This window comes from Aythya ferina (assembly GCF_964211825.1).
Source record: "Aythya ferina genome assembly, chromosome: 24".
NCBI lineage: Eukaryota > Metazoa > Chordata > Aves > Anseriformes > Anatidae > Aythya > Aythya ferina.
In genome coordinates this window covers 7,182,848-7,198,385 of record NC_140322.1, presented here as the reverse complement: position 1 = coordinate 7,198,385, position 15,538 = coordinate 7,182,848, and the positions used below count along the sequence as shown (strand labels likewise).

Below are 15,538 nucleotides of genomic sequence, written 5' to 3'. Positions count from 1 at the left end.
ACTCCAAATCCAGAGTACTCTGTGCTTCCTATTGTCAAGGGATAAATTGAAATTGGACAGGCAGAATGGTCCTGGGACTGGGCCCCTACTAGGAAAAGGAGGGATCAGCACAGCAGTGGGACAAGCACTAGCACAGACCCATGCAGCCACAGCACTTCCTAACAATGCCACGTAACTCCCCATATTTGCACATATGTTTCCTGCTGAGGCAGCTTGGCCTGGATTAGGTTGATTGCAGTAAGATTAACTCCAGAAAATTATGCTCCATTTTGTGCCTGGGCTTCATCTTCCTGCATTTCAAGCTTCGTCTTCCTGCATATTTCAAGTCACATCACCGAAGGCAAGGACTGTCTTATATTACTTATCTTAAGAATTAAGCACAAGGGAACCCTCATCCAGAAGGAGATCTCCAAGTGCTGCTCCCAGAGAACTGCAATTGCTGAGCTGAAGCTAGCCTAGCAGTGCTCCTGATTTGTGAATATTGCCAAAGAGCAAGGTGAATTCCACAAAATAAAGTAGAGCTGGTATCTGTTAGACCATTGCCAGGTGAATCTCTAAAGGATATTTTCTAATTATTACTTCCTTCCTGTATTTGTTGTGCCAACTCTAACACTTTCGCACACAGTTGGAATCTTACCAAGGGTGAAATTTGTTGGAAAAGTGGATGAAGTAACGTGGCACCATAACTGCCTGTGGGACTCAAATACTCACCCATCCCTTGCTCTTTTTGGGTTTTGAGGCTGCAGTCATGCATATTCAATGTCAGTTGGCTTTACACTATATTCCTGGAAAAAGTTCATTTTGAAATCACTTTAGAACTTCTGTGATGCAGGAAAGCTTCTCAGCTGTTACCCAGCAGTCTGTAGACACTTCTGTTCTCACAATGGCAAGATCCTGGCTGTAGGGAAGGGATTTCTCCAATAGACAGTCTCCTTACAAGTTGCAAGAAGTAAAGAAAATAGGAGCAGTGCTCCATTTCCCTCTTTTGATTCCTATTTCTAGCTAGGAACAGAGCATACAAACGATCTTCCTTTTAAAATGAAGTGTTGGCATGTTGCTACATACTGCTTTGTGTAGAGCACAGCACTTCCTGCAGTTCATTGTCCTTACTGTGGGTGAAGTCTCACCCTCTTTTTCTTGTTTATCTTGTTACTTGTTCTGCTTTCCTTTGTTTCGCTTTTCTCATGAAGCAGGAATGACATCACTTGCTTTAAGCCTCTGCACTCTAGATGTCCAACTGAGTCATCCTGGAAAGTCAGTGAGAACCATAGAATGGCTCAGGTTGGAAGGGACCTTAAAGGTCATCTAGTTCCAACCCCTGCCCATAGGCAGGGATGCCACCCACTAAATCAGGTTGCCCAGGGCCTCATCCAACCTGGTCTTGAACACCTCCAAGAATGGGACATCCACAACATCACCTGTTCCTGTGCCTCACCACCCATTCAGTGAAAAATTTCCTAACATGTAATATAAATCTATCCTCTTTTAGTTTAAGAATACTTACCCTTGTCCTATCATTATCTGATTGAGCAAAAAGTTGCTCACCATTTTTTTATAAGATCCCTTTAAGTACTGGAAAACAGGAATGAGGTTACCCCAGAGCCTTCTTTTCTTTAGACTGATCAGCCCCAGCTCTTTCAGCCTTCGTAGGAGAGGTGCTCCAACCCTCTGATCATCTTTGTGGTCCCCTTTTGGACCCCACTCTAAGACCCACATCTTTCTTGTGCTGGGGTCTCCAGACCTGGATGCAAGACTCCAGGTGGGGCCTCATGAGGGCAGAGCAGAGACAGACAATCACCTCCCTCCACCTGCTGGCCATGCCTCTCTTGATGCAGCCCAGGACACAGTTGGCCTTCTGGGATGCAAGCATGCACTGCTGGCTCATGTCAAGCTTCTCAACCACCAGAACCCCCAAATCTCTCTCTGCAGAGCAGCTCCCAATGAGCTCTTCTTCCAGTCTGCACTCATGTCTGGGATTGCCCTGACCCAGGTGCAGTACCTTGCACTTTGACTTGTTGAACCTCATTAGGTTCACATGGACCCGCTTTTCAGGCTTCTCCAGGTCCCTTTGAATGGCATCCCTTCTTTCTTTGTATCAACTGCACCACTCAACTTAGTGTTATCTGCAGACTTGCTCAGGGTGCACTCGATCCCACTGTCTATGTTGTTGATAAAGATATTGAACAGTACCAGCCCCAGCACAGACCGTCAAGTGACACTGCTCATCACTGGTCTTCACTTGGACATTGAACCATTGACCACCACTCTCTGAGTGCAACCTTCAAACCAATTCCTTATCCACCAGATGGTCCACCCGTCAAATCCATCTCTCTCTCAAATTTGGAGATCAAAGAAGTAGATCAGAGAAATCACTCCCAGGATTTCCCTGGATTCTCTCCCAGGAAGTGATTCATCTGACCTAGGTCTTCCTTGGGTTTGGGTAACCGCACTTTTCTGTGAATGTTCACTGCTAAGGGAAGCTCTGAACCAGGCAAAACCCTCAGCTTTGCCCAGCACTTTCACAGTGCATCTAGAGCATCTTCCATTGCATCGCTGTCCCCAGCATCTCTCTTGCAGAAGAGCAGGAAAACCAACAACCACCTTCCTTTATAACTCTGCATTCACACTACTGCTTTAATGTGCCAACCAAGAGTAATGTACCAGGGAGGAGATACGCCAGGGCTCTGGCCCTCCAACCTTCCTCTGTCTCATTGCAAAGGATGATTGAGCCAGGATTGCTACCTCAGAAGAACTTCTCTCAGTCCTTCTAATCCAGCTCCACAAACCAATACTGTCCACCGAAAAACACTGCAAAGCAACAGAGCTTGATCCAGTGAGGAGATACAAAAGCTGAGCGCTATTGTACAGAAAGCTGCTTAGCCTGTAGAGTGGGGGTCTGCTGTCTGGCAAGCTCAAATTTCACCCCATTCCTTAGCTTCCTTCACTACACTCTTATTACATGGCATAAAAAGTCCAATCACCCTTTCTCCATCTTTCTCTCATGCTTACAGTGAGAGGAGCCATGGTCACTGTGTCAGACATTGTCCCTCTATCTTTCTTTCCATGGGAAGCAGGAAACTCTGGAATTTTTCTTGGGTGGGGTGAAGCTGTGGCCAGAAAAGGGAAGGAGATTCTGGCACATGGAAGCAGATTCCTTGACATGGAAAGAATGGCATGTATGAAGAATTGAGCTGGTCCATGGGTTTTGTTGAGTTAGGAAATCTGTGTAATAGCTGTGAACATGAGCTCTTTCCTGATGTCATGGTAATGCTGTGATTCCAAATATATGTGACACAAACACCACCATATGATTGGTATTGATGCTCTTAGATTATCTGCCAGCCCTCTGTTCTACTTATGCCCCCCTGAAGAGCTTCTACTAAACGTGCAACACTGTTGTGATGCTGGCTTCACCCATGCCTTTTCAAAGGGCAAGAACAAATGATGCTGTCACACAGTGTCTTGACTGATATTAGGTCTAGAAGGAGACTAGATTTTTTTCTTGCATTCTCTGCTGTTCCAAACTAAAGACACTACTTCCAGTTTCCAAAAAAAAAGTTAATGGAAAAAGGAGGGAAGAGTAGAGAGAGCAAGAGGGCAAGGCATAGTACAGCAAGTTTTGCTTGGCTACAGGTTCCAATGTGAACACAGGAGACTCAGAGCTAACTTGTCTCCATCCTGGAGCTCAAGGACAGTTTTCAGTCCCTTAGCAGAAGCAATTAATCTGAGAAGAAAGGAATCAGTGGAAAGAAAGAGAACGGAGGCACTGGGGACATGTCATCCCATTAGTCGCTCCCTGCTTGTTCTCACTGCAGATGTAGTTGCTCTGTTGAAAATATCCTATCTACTCCTGGTAGCTGTCCTGTGTGTAGAGAAGCTGTATAAATCATTCAGTAGCATTTTGTTGGTTGGGTTTTCGTCTTACAGCTGAACCCTCTTATTAACTTTTGCTTCACTGGAAATATCTGGACTGCTGACTTTCATACATAATAATTACTGTATTTTGTACTTTGAAACCATAATAGGTAGAAAATCATTATTCAGACAACTAGAGAAACTACAAAACAAGTAAAAATGCATATCCAATATCTGCTTTGCAGTCTGAGTGTCTCCATTTCTAGGGTGTTTTTCAAGATGTCTTCCTGGTGAGAAGTGGGCTCAGACAGACAGCCTAGAGACTAGCCAGACAAAATCTACACATGACTCTTTATAGCAGTTATGCCTGCAGAACTGTGGAGATTTAGAATGGAATATTTTGTGTACTCAGAACCTTCCCAGAGTCACAGAGCTGCCACCCAGCTTTTGCTGGAACTTCTGGTTCACCTCTCAATGCCCATAGTGAAAAGCATGACACTTTGTTCAGTTCTCAAATGGGCTGTGATGGAAAACAGACAGCTGTCACTCAGGCTTCTCTTCCTGAGAGCTACACATGCTCTGACATTTATTTTGTTTCATTGTATATCTTGGTGAAACCTAAAGAATCTAACAAGATGTGCAAATGAAACTGCTAATAGCTAGCTTGTTGTTTTAGACACTCAGGTAATGGACCTTATCTTACAATATCTTACCTTATCTTACAATATCAGGGCAGAGAGTTAAGAACCTGTAGGAACTGCTTTGCTAGAATCCTGTTCTCCTTTCAGGCCTTTTCATGTGGATTATCGTTTCCAGTGTCCCCACAGGCATGAAATAGTCTTTTCATAACTTCATATCCTGACATAATCATGCAGAGACCCCAGCCTGCAACTAGCCATGCCCATGTCAGAATTCTGCTCTATCTTAAGAAATCACAGCTTCAGAACAAATATTTTCAGGAGAAAAAAAAAAAATGCACAAGGTGCTGCACAAGAAGGATGGAGTTGTCATTAAGGAGGAAAACTCCAGAGAGATTTTCAGCTTCAGTATCTCTGAAATCTATGGATATGTGAACAAGAGAAGAGTCAAGGCAATCTTATTGCTAGACAAGGGCTGCCTTGCTATGTGTATCAGGTTCACTTTCCATGAGAAGGCAGGGTGCCATCACTTCAGATGTCTTAAAGAACACAGGTGCTGTGGGGATGGATGAATTACACCATTACACTGTTAGCTGTAAAAAATCGTCTGTGTTTGCCTAAGAAAACCTTCCTCTAAGGAGCAATTAGCAAGAAAATACAAAACAATCTGTTTTGTGTTACATGGTCATTAGAATTAGAAGAAGGCTTAACAAAGCATGTAAATGACACTGCAAGTAACTGACAGGTCTTTGCTGCATCAAACAATGCCATAGTGAGAGCAGCATTCCTGCAATGATAAAGAACATTGCAAGACTTTTGTGAGACAAGTAATGTTATTCTGTATTTCACTGAATTTCTAATAAGCTATCTACACTTTTGCATGGAGCAGTTGCTGACATTTATCCCAAATATTTGCTCCTTGATGTGGCTTCTCAACCTCTAGAGTCATCAATGAGCAAAGCAAATATCCTTCTGGAACACGAAAGGGGCTACTGTTCCAGGTCAGATCACAGAAGGTCAGGGGGTGGAAGGGTGCGTGATGGATTTCAAGCAGCACAAACCACAGTTCTCAGAAAAAAAAAAATAAGAAAATCAGACACCATCAGCACCCCCACAAATGTGTGTGAGCTCTCTGCAAAGTCTCTTGCAAAGGAGCATGAACTGACATGAGCCAAGGAGCCTCCCATAGCTCCTCATTCTCAGCAGAGAGCAGGCAATGCAGTTCAGCCTCAGCTGGGAAGAGTTCGTGTAGTGCCCCTTCCCCAAGGCATCAGCTACAGAGGATGAAATAGAGTGTTTCTGCAGAAGACTCAAAACAACCCAGCCTCCAGCTGACATTTCTGGGTGGTAGGTGACCACACATTTCCAAGATTATGATTCTGGAGGTTGCTGGGGTCACCTGTTGGTGGGATGTGTATGGACAGGTTGTTCTCAACCTCATCGATTGCATTCCAGTCTCACCCAGAGAGTGTGTGCTGCTATCAGCAATGTCTGTCTTGGTCAGCACTCTTATTCATTCCATGTGACTTCCTTTGGGAGGAGGCTTGAATGGCACTTGGCCCCCTAGAACACCATCACAATGGAAACTGTGAGGCCATGGCAGAGTCCCTCCTCTGAACTGCAGACCACCCTCCTGGGTGCACAGTTGGCACAACACCCACCTGAACCTCCTCGTACCTTCTTCACCTCAGTCTGCATGGACAAGGCCAGAAGCCATTTCCAGTCTGAACAGTATCCTGCAAGGATCACTTTTTTTTTTTTTTTCTTTTCCTGGCAGGATTCAAAGCTGCTTCCCAAAGAACAAAACCTCCTTGCATCAAAAGTAGTGGAGTGAGCTCTGTCCTTGCTGAACTGCCACTAACACAGCATGGAAATTATAGAGAGGAACATCCATGACAGCACAGCTGTCTCCCTGGGAGGGTGGATAAGAGATCTGAATCATCAGCTGAAAGTACTCGTGTCTTTGCTAACTTAAGCACTTCAGCCAAGTGCCAGAGCAAATCCGGCCATAGAAACTTTTGTTGGCGGTACAGATGATTCTTATCCTGTCCCAGATGGTAATCTTGAGAGGCAGCAAAGAAGAAGGTTTCACCACAGCTAGCTGCTGCATCCAAGAGCCAGTTGTTTCAGTCTGATCTGCACTATTGCTATTTTATTTATCTTAGGGGGTTACCTGAACATTCAGAAATAGTGCCTCAGTCTCTCAGTAACAGGAGGTTGATCTGTCCCTGTGGTAATCAAAGAGATTAGATTTATATAGGAATTACCCATGTAAAGACATGAGATTAACACCACCTACTTTAGGTGGTGTGAGAAACAGACAAAAAGAACCATGCAGCCATGTGATAAACATCTATCAAAACACTGCATCAGATCAATACATTTGCTTTTTCTGGCTTTGGTGATAAACCACAAAGGTTGAATGTATTTCATGGAGTTTCCTCCATAAGTAGATAGGAAAAAGAGATTTGACATTTCATTAGGTTTACAATAGTAGCATTAAAAATATCACTCTTCTGTACACCTTGTCAATCCCTAATCTGCATTGGAGCTTCACTCCCACAAAATTCTTTCTGATTCACTCTACTGGCAGTAGGGTGTCAACATTTCATATGCAGTGCAAACGTTTTCCTGCAACAAGCCCATCCTTTGCTCTGACAGAGGGTACAAAAGAGAAGATCAATTCATATTATATGTCAAACCCTAGCACATCTCACTGAAACCAAAATGGATTTTGTCCAAAAACCATCAGCCTGTGAGCTTCACAGGAAAGTAAATGAAAACGAGGTATGGTTGTGATTCCTTCCCATATGCTCTAATTCCATTAGGCATTTAATTCTGCTCAGATGATATATCCAGGTGCCATAACATCGTATGCAGTGTGGGCAAGTCAGAGTTAGATCTAACAGGCCTGTACCGAACAGAATGACCACCTAAACCAGGGCACTGGACGCACTCCCTGCTGCTCATGAGCATTTTATCATGAGAGCATTATTATTTAAATAGAATAGAACAGAACAGAACAGTTGGAAGAGACCTACAAAGATCATCTGATTCAACTGTCAGACTACTTCAGAGCTGATCAAAAGATAAAATGTATCATTAAGAGAATTATCAAAGTGCCTCTTAATCATGGACAGGCACGGTACATCAACCACCTCCAGGAAGCATGTACAGGGAGTCTTATGAAGTTTCCATGAAGTAAAGAAGTTTTTCCCAATACCTAGTCTGAACCTCACCCAATTTAGCTTTCAGCCATTCCCACACCTGCTATCACTAACTACAAGGGAGAAAAGATGAGCACCTCCTTCTCCATTTTCACTTCTTGGGAGCGATGCAGTCACTCTTCAACCTTCTTTCTTTCAGGGTTGACAAATTCATTGTCTTCAGCCTCGCCTCAAAGGACATGCTTTCCATCCCTTTTACCTGCTTTGTTGCCCTCCTATGGATGCATTTGAGTATCTTAATATCCTTTTTACATTCTGGATCCCTAAACAGCATAAAATACCCAGGGTGAGGCCACAACAATGCTAGCTATAGCAGGAGAATCACCTCTTTTGACCAGCTGGCTATGCTGTGTTTAAAAGTCAGTGAAAGTCAGTATCACCCCAAAACCAACCCTATGCCACCCCAAAATCAGGTTTGCCCTCTTGGCTGCCAGGACACACTCCTGTGGAGCCTGCTGTCAACTGGCACCCCCAGATCCCTTTCAGCTGAGCTGCTCTCCAGACACTCATCTCCTAATTTGTACCTGTATCTGTCCTCACGCCTCCCCAGGTGCAGCACCCATCATTTGCCTTTGTTGAACTTCATTCTGTTGATGATTGTTCAGTGCTCCAATCTACCTAGATCCCTGTGCAAGATGTCTTGTCCCTCTAGGGAGTCAACAGCACCTCTCAGGTTAGTATCACCAGCAAATTTACTAAGGATGCACTCCACTTCTGCATCCAGATCATTAAACATAAAAATGTTCAACATTTTTATCAATCCTAGAATCCTAGAATTGAACCTTGGGGAACACTGCTGGTGACCAGCTACCAGCCAGATGTAACATGATTGACTATGACCTTTTGAGCCCTACCATTGAGTCAGTTCATCACCCAGCCTACCATGTACCTGTTCATCTCACATGGAGACATGCTTCTTGTAAAGCCACTTGTATTTGTGGATCTTCATTATAAAGACCCTGTCTTTATCAGTATTGATCAGTAATGATGCTTTATTTATAAATTCATTACTGTAGTCCATCAATATCCTAGGTGTCCAAAGGTCCCATCTTGGTCAACAGAAGAGGAGTTCTTAATGCAGCAACAGGAGGTGAACAACCAAGCACTCATGGCCAGAATTTGTGAGTGAAGGAACTCTGTCAATCATCTGCTCCCCTTGGAGACACCTGTAGTTCAAACCAAGCCGTTCTGACAAGTGCTATGCATCAGTTCACTTTTCTGGAGTAAAACCTGCAAAGTACCAGTAATAAAACAGACATTGATATTTTCCAAAGCTTTTTAGGACATTCCCAGTATCCGTCCCTAAGATAGCACACCAGCCTGGATCTTGTTCTATATAGCCCCACTGTACAGCAAAGTATGCACTTATGAGGGCCCTGGCTGCATCCCACCAATGTTGTCCTTGTTGCACACCTAGCAGGGCCCTTTTTGCAGTTATATGAAGCCCACCTTATTGGTACCACAGGCCCAGCTATGCTATATCCTACCTTTCCCCTCAGCAGGGATTTCCTCCTATTGGACACAAATCATTTAATCCAGTCTAAATAACTACAAAGGAGACATCTTTACCTCATCTAGACCAACTCTATGCTTCCTTTGCTGTCAGTCAAAATCTAGTCACTGAATCTGGAGGATGAGTCATAGATAGCTGAGATACAAGAGATGAATCACATCCTAACTGTGCCTGTTTCTTTCCCTGGTTATGAAGGATAAGTGTGACTGCCTGTGTTGTGTTTCTGCCACAGTTGTCTGAAGTTAGGTGATACGCCTCACTGACTAGAGATGGGGGCAGTAGTGAGACGACCTTGCAGAAGACTAGCTGGCGATGGTCCCAAGGCTGTTTGCCTTCCCCTGGCTCTGCAGAAGCAGCAGGTCCCTACCTGTCCCAGGAGCAAGAAGAAAGGACAGGAGGAAACTGCTCATACTGTGTCGAAGCTGACCCAGATCCTTAAAGATCAATGCTGTATCACCCAAGTATTCCATGGCAATAAGTATTGCTTAGTACCAGGGGTGGGTGCAATTCACTGCAAACCTCTACAAGGGAATTGTCAGAGTAAGCCATATGAGGTCCTTTTATGATTACTTGTTAGAAATAGACATATATACATAGTCAGTGGTGTTGGGATGTCCTGGAAATTGCCATTTTAAAGCCACTTTGGCTGAGGTATCTGTGGGTCCAAGTCCAAAGGTTAAAATAGAAGCTTTAATCATCTGCTTTAGAAATTGAAAAAATGAAGCATAAGGACACGTAGTAGATTCGTAAATCCCAATCTGAGGGATTTTGGTTGCAAAAGACATGAAGGCATAAAATTATTATGAAATAAAAGGAGACGTCTGCCATTTTTATGTCTCAGAGACCAGTTGGTAACATACAAGGGACCCGGTCCTTTAGAGAAGTGGGCTCTGTTCTCACCCCCCCAGCCTGACTTACAATTTCCCCCTATTCTTAGAGTTCATCAGCAGATGTCTGGGAGGAGAGGTAGGATTTTCACCTCTGTGAGAAACATAATTGGAAATAGGAATGCATAGCTTGTAGATGGAGAACTGTCCTTGCCTTATCCTGCCTGAGAGGAGTCAGTTACTTGACGGGGGATTTGTAGTGATTTAATACAGGAGAATTTTTGCAACATCCAATTCATTGAATATTTCTCAGAACTCATTTATTTTCCACCTACAGTTTTGGAGTCTTCTTCCCACTGTAAAATGGAAAGATGAAGATGACTGCATTGGTTATATTAAAAATATATTGACCTTAAATTTCTAATTCTACAATGACCAATTTAGAGAAATGTTGTATTTTAATCACTCTTCTCTTCACTATGTCAGAAAAAAAAAAAAAAAAAAAAACAAAAATCTAGCCACAAATTTTGTCATTGGGAGAAGTGCATGCCAAAATTTTGTCAAATATGTTAAGCTTCATGAAGAGATAATTGTGTATAGCAATAATTGCAGATACTGTTTGAGGAAAGACCTGTGTGGAGAGGGCTGTGGCACAAGAGGAGCCATGAATGCAATGCTTTTGGCAAGAACAGGGGAAAGCAAACAAACAAACTAATAAAGTAAAATCCATCACAGCCTTGTATTCCTTGCAATGGAAACTCTTGGGACTTCAGTTAAAACCTGAATGGCCAATTTATTACAATTTTCTTTGCTATTTGTTTGGGAATTGCAGAATTACAGAATAATGTAGATTGTAAGGGATTTCTGGATGTGATCCAACCAACCTGCCTATAGCAGGAACAGCTTTTAAGTTGTATTAATTTTGAAATTAAATCAGGTTTCTGAGAGTTTGTATGCTGAATATCTTCAAGAATGGAGCCTCCACATCCTCGTTGGGCCCCCCTGCCAGTGCCTGACAAATCCCAGTGTGAAAACTGTTTTCCTGAACCTGGAGACAATCACCCTTATCTGTCTAAGACCTGAGAAAGCAAGTTCTAGCCTGTTGGCTCTTTTACTGGACTTAAAAGTTTGCAAGGAACTTGAAGTAGCTATTGATATCAAAGCCTCTTGCTCCTTCAAAGTCTGTGAAAATCCCAACCAGCCAAACAGCCCATTTTTTCCTCACATTTTGGAGTGTTTATGTTGTTGTTGTTGTTTTTGTTTGTTTGTTTGTTGTTGTTTGTTTGTTTTGTGTGTGTGTGCGTGTTTTGTTTGTTTGTTTGTTTCAGTAGAAACTGGATGGCATGCATCCAAATTATTAGTGCCAGTTTTCTTGGTCAGAAAACATTAGCTGGCACTTCTTGCTGTGTTCTCTGGAGATGCCTGATACAGTCCTGAGTCCATGTGCTCTGACTCACTCACTGGAAGAGGCTGGGGGAGCTCTTACAACCAGATGATTTGCAAGCTCCTTCACATTTTTAATTTATCCTATTTGTCTGTGAGCAGGTTTATATGCAAGATCTTTTATAAAGGACCCAGCTTTCTTGAAGTTCTGCTATGGCAGAGAACATCCCATATGACCATACAAACTCAGACTCTGGTGCCTTACCCTCCTTAAAGGCACCAAATGCTTCACACACAATGAGAAAGACCCTTCCGGCTAGCAATAAAGAAAACAGACATTTTGTAGTTCAAGAATATCCAGTCACTCTGAAATCAAATTTGCAGACTCTAGAGTGTGTAGATCCACATGTATGCAGACACAAGGAATGAATGTCCAGGATGACTCCCACAGCATCGGATTGGCTGAGGTTTCATGGGAGCAGAGCAGTGGGCTGGGAGTCAAAACAGGCTCTGCACCATTTTTTCCTGGAGTGGTGGTGCCAACCTCTCTCCCTGTGATAGTTTCTCCTTTTCAGGGAGCCATGGGACCATTTCACATCCATGTTGGTCCAGCTGCAGAAATTGCTTGCATAAGGTCCAGAGCAATTCCTAGTCCACCAGCCATTAGGGAGAGACAGGCAGCATGGCCAAAGCTGCCTAAGAGGATGAAGAGGCTGGTGTCAGAGTGTCACAGTGTCTCTCCTGCTATGAAGTATTTCCTTGGGCCTCTCAGTTCATCCCTGTCTTCTGCTCATTGGCTCTATTCCCTGCTCAGCTCTGGGGCCACTTGTGCAATGGCTCATTTCACACCTGGACAGTCCAGCCTCTTTTCCTACTGAACTCTTCATTCAGCATGGCCTGTGGGAGTTGCATCCCCTCCCTGTACCATCCTCCTTCAACACCATGACTTACTTCCATAGGCTCTTTCACCATGGATCAGAGATATTCATCGCAAATGAGGGGAATTGTCATTGTCTTCCTCAGGTGCAGGCAGAAGATTGAGGCAAAGCCATAGAAAGAGGAAACCTTAAGACTGACCACTGGCCTTATAGCCCTATGGCTACGTGGGAGAAATGTGTGAACCACAATGTTCTTGTCAGGAATGGCATGGCTTCAGCCTGGACACAGATAACTTAGCATGTCAGCTTCATTGGTAGCATCAGAAGCCATTAACTAAGAGGTAATCCTCACAACAAGGAGATATATAGAGAGGGTTGGCCCTTGAAGAAAGGTGGATGGTCAATCTGTCTGAGTTCATGTAGCTCTGACTATCCAAATACTTCTTAGGCTTGTGCCTGACTCTGTCCACAGGACTCTGCAATCATGTGGGCATTAGAAGAGGTGATATCATTCTTCTCTTCTTCCTCTGAGGATAGTATCACAGTGGTTTCAAGTCACATAAAGGACTCTGTCAAAAAAATCCTATGTGCTTTGTCCCACAGTGATCTCCCCACTGGCTTTCAGTTTCTTTATCTTACTTGGACCTTGGTTTCTGGTCTCTCCACTAATCCAAGTAGTGATGTCTCTGAGCAGAGGGTGGGGTAGGACAGCACCTTGTTACTGTAAAGGCAGCAGTAATGTTGGAAAAATATTGTACATGAGCAGGTGATAAAGATGAACCATACCATGATACCATGTGGCAGGTCACACAGCACTAGGGGAAAGCCTTAGACTACTCCAAGGGTCACTCTTCTCACATATATTATCTAGCATGCAATGAGAGCTATTTGAACTTTTCCCCTCTATGTAGGATAACTACCACAAGAAAACTCCTAAGCCTTTAATTATCTTCTACAGGCTAAGTGACATGGGTAGATAAAATATTTGTTATAAGGGACTGAGGACTTAACTGGACAAAGTAGATCCAACCATTGACTCTATTGGAATTATGCAGAGAATTATATAGGACGCACCTTGGTTTCCTGTCCTATATGGACAGTAGATGAGACTGTGTATCAGAGCCAGTTTGTGCAAGGATTTGAGAGTCAAGGTACAGATTGAAGCCAAAAGCAGATGCCTAAAGAAGAGTATGAGAGCAAGACAAGTAAACACAAGTGTTTCCAGGGAACAGACCCAATCCTCCTAAAATTTGTGGCATATGGACTTTCTGAGCCAATGATGGCATCTCTGTGTTTCACAGAATCTCAGAATAGTTGAGGTTGGAAGGGACTTTTTGAGATCATCTGGTCCAGCCATACAGCAGGGACAGTCCATGTAAGAAGAGTCCAGAAGCTGCTCCATGGTAGGGAAGAGACAGCTCCAGCAAGCTCCACAAGGGACCCACTGCTGGCCAGATCTGTTCCCCTGTGGCTTGTGGAGAGGACCATGGTGGAGCGCATGTTCTTGTGGGAGCTGCTGCCCATGCAGGACCCATGCTGGAGCTCCTGAAGGATGGACCTCATGGTATGGACTCATACTAGAGCAATTCTTGAAGAGCTGCAGTCTACGAGAAGCCCATACACAAGCATAGAATCATAGAAACATAGAATGCTTTGGGTTGGAAGGGACCTTAAAGATCATCAAGTTCCAACCTCTCTGCCATGGCAGGGACACCTCCCACCAGACCAAGCTGCCCAAAGCCCCATCTAACCTGGCCTTGAGCACTTCCAGGGATGGGGCATCCACGGCTTCTCTGGGCAACCTGTTACAGTGCCCCACCACCCTCATAGAGAAAAATTTGTTCCTTATATCTAATCTAAATCTATGCTCTTTTAGATTAAATCCATTACTCCTTGTCCTATCACTACACTTCCTGACAGAGTCCCTCCCCAGCTTTCCTGTAGCCTTCTTTAGGTACTGGAAAACTGCTATAGGGTCTCCCTGCAACTTTCTCTTCTCCAGGCTGAACAACAGTCACAGAATATCCTGAGTTGGAAAGGATCCGCAAGAATCATCAGGTCCAACTCCTTCAGTTCGCGAAGGCCAGCAACCCATGGGAGGGACCCCAAACCAGAGGAGGGGAAGAGAGTGGCCATGAAGAAGTGGCAGAGACAAAGCACTATGGACTGACCACAACCCTCATGTTTATGAAATTTGGGGTTTAAATGTAACATAATTAATTACATTGTATATTTTCCATATTATATTAATTACACTTAAAATGCAGACTAAAACCCAAGGCCACAAGAACACAAACTGGGAAACTGAAAAATTTGACCCAATGCAAGCAATTAAATGAAAAAGCTTATTAACCCCAGAATACAAAGCTAAACATTTAATTATGTGTTGAAAAATACACCAGGTTTATTCAAATATTTAAAATCTTCTTAAAATTTCTGCTTGATTCAATCTGGGTTGAATTTTCTATCAGATGCTTAGATTGATCACACTGTCAAAAATTATATACTTTTGCCTGAGATCTAGGTGATGGTTGTTCATAGCAGGTTACACAGAGTTAGATGTCAATGGAGAACAACTTTTCATATGGCCATATACTGATAGGATGAGAGGAAATGGTTTTAAACTGAAAGAGGTGAGATTTAGATTAGATGTTAGAAGGAAATTCTTCACTCAGAGGGTGGTGAGGCACTGGCACAGGTTGCCCAGAGAGGCTGTGGATGCCCAATCCCTAGAGGTGTTCAAGTTCAGGTTGGAGGGGACCCTGGGCAACCTTATCTAGTGGATGGCATGCCTGCCTATGGCAATGGGGTTGGAACTGTATGGTCTTTCAGGTCCTTCCAACCCAAGCCATTCTATGAATCATAGAATCATAGAATCATAGAATATCCTGAGTTGGAAGGGACCCTTAAGGATCATCAAGTCCAACTCTTGACACCGCACAGGTCTACCCAAAAGTTCAGACCATGTGCCTAAGTTCACAGTCCAATCTCTTCTTAAATTCAGACAGGCTCGGTGCAGTGACCACTTCCCTGGGGAGCCTGTTCCAGTGTGCAACCACCCTCTCTGTGAAGAGCCCCCTCCTGACGTCCAGCCTAAATTTCCCCTGCCTCAGCTTAACCCCGTTCCCGCGGGTCCTGTCACTAGTGTTAATGGAGAAAAGGTCTCCTGCCTCTCGACACCCCCTTACGAGGAAGTTGTAGACTGTGATGAGGTCTC

The 15,538-nt window shown here is 43.8% G+C and overlaps 1 protein-coding gene across 1 annotated transcript in view; it reads right to left on the bottom strand.

Annotated features, from left to right (window-relative positions):
- The window catches only part of HTR1D (5-hydroxytryptamine receptor 1D), a 116,791-nt gene that overhangs the window by 34,403 nt on the left and 66,850 nt on the right, over nucleotides 1–15,538 (bottom strand). The gene's annotated exons all lie outside the window — the stretch shown is intronic.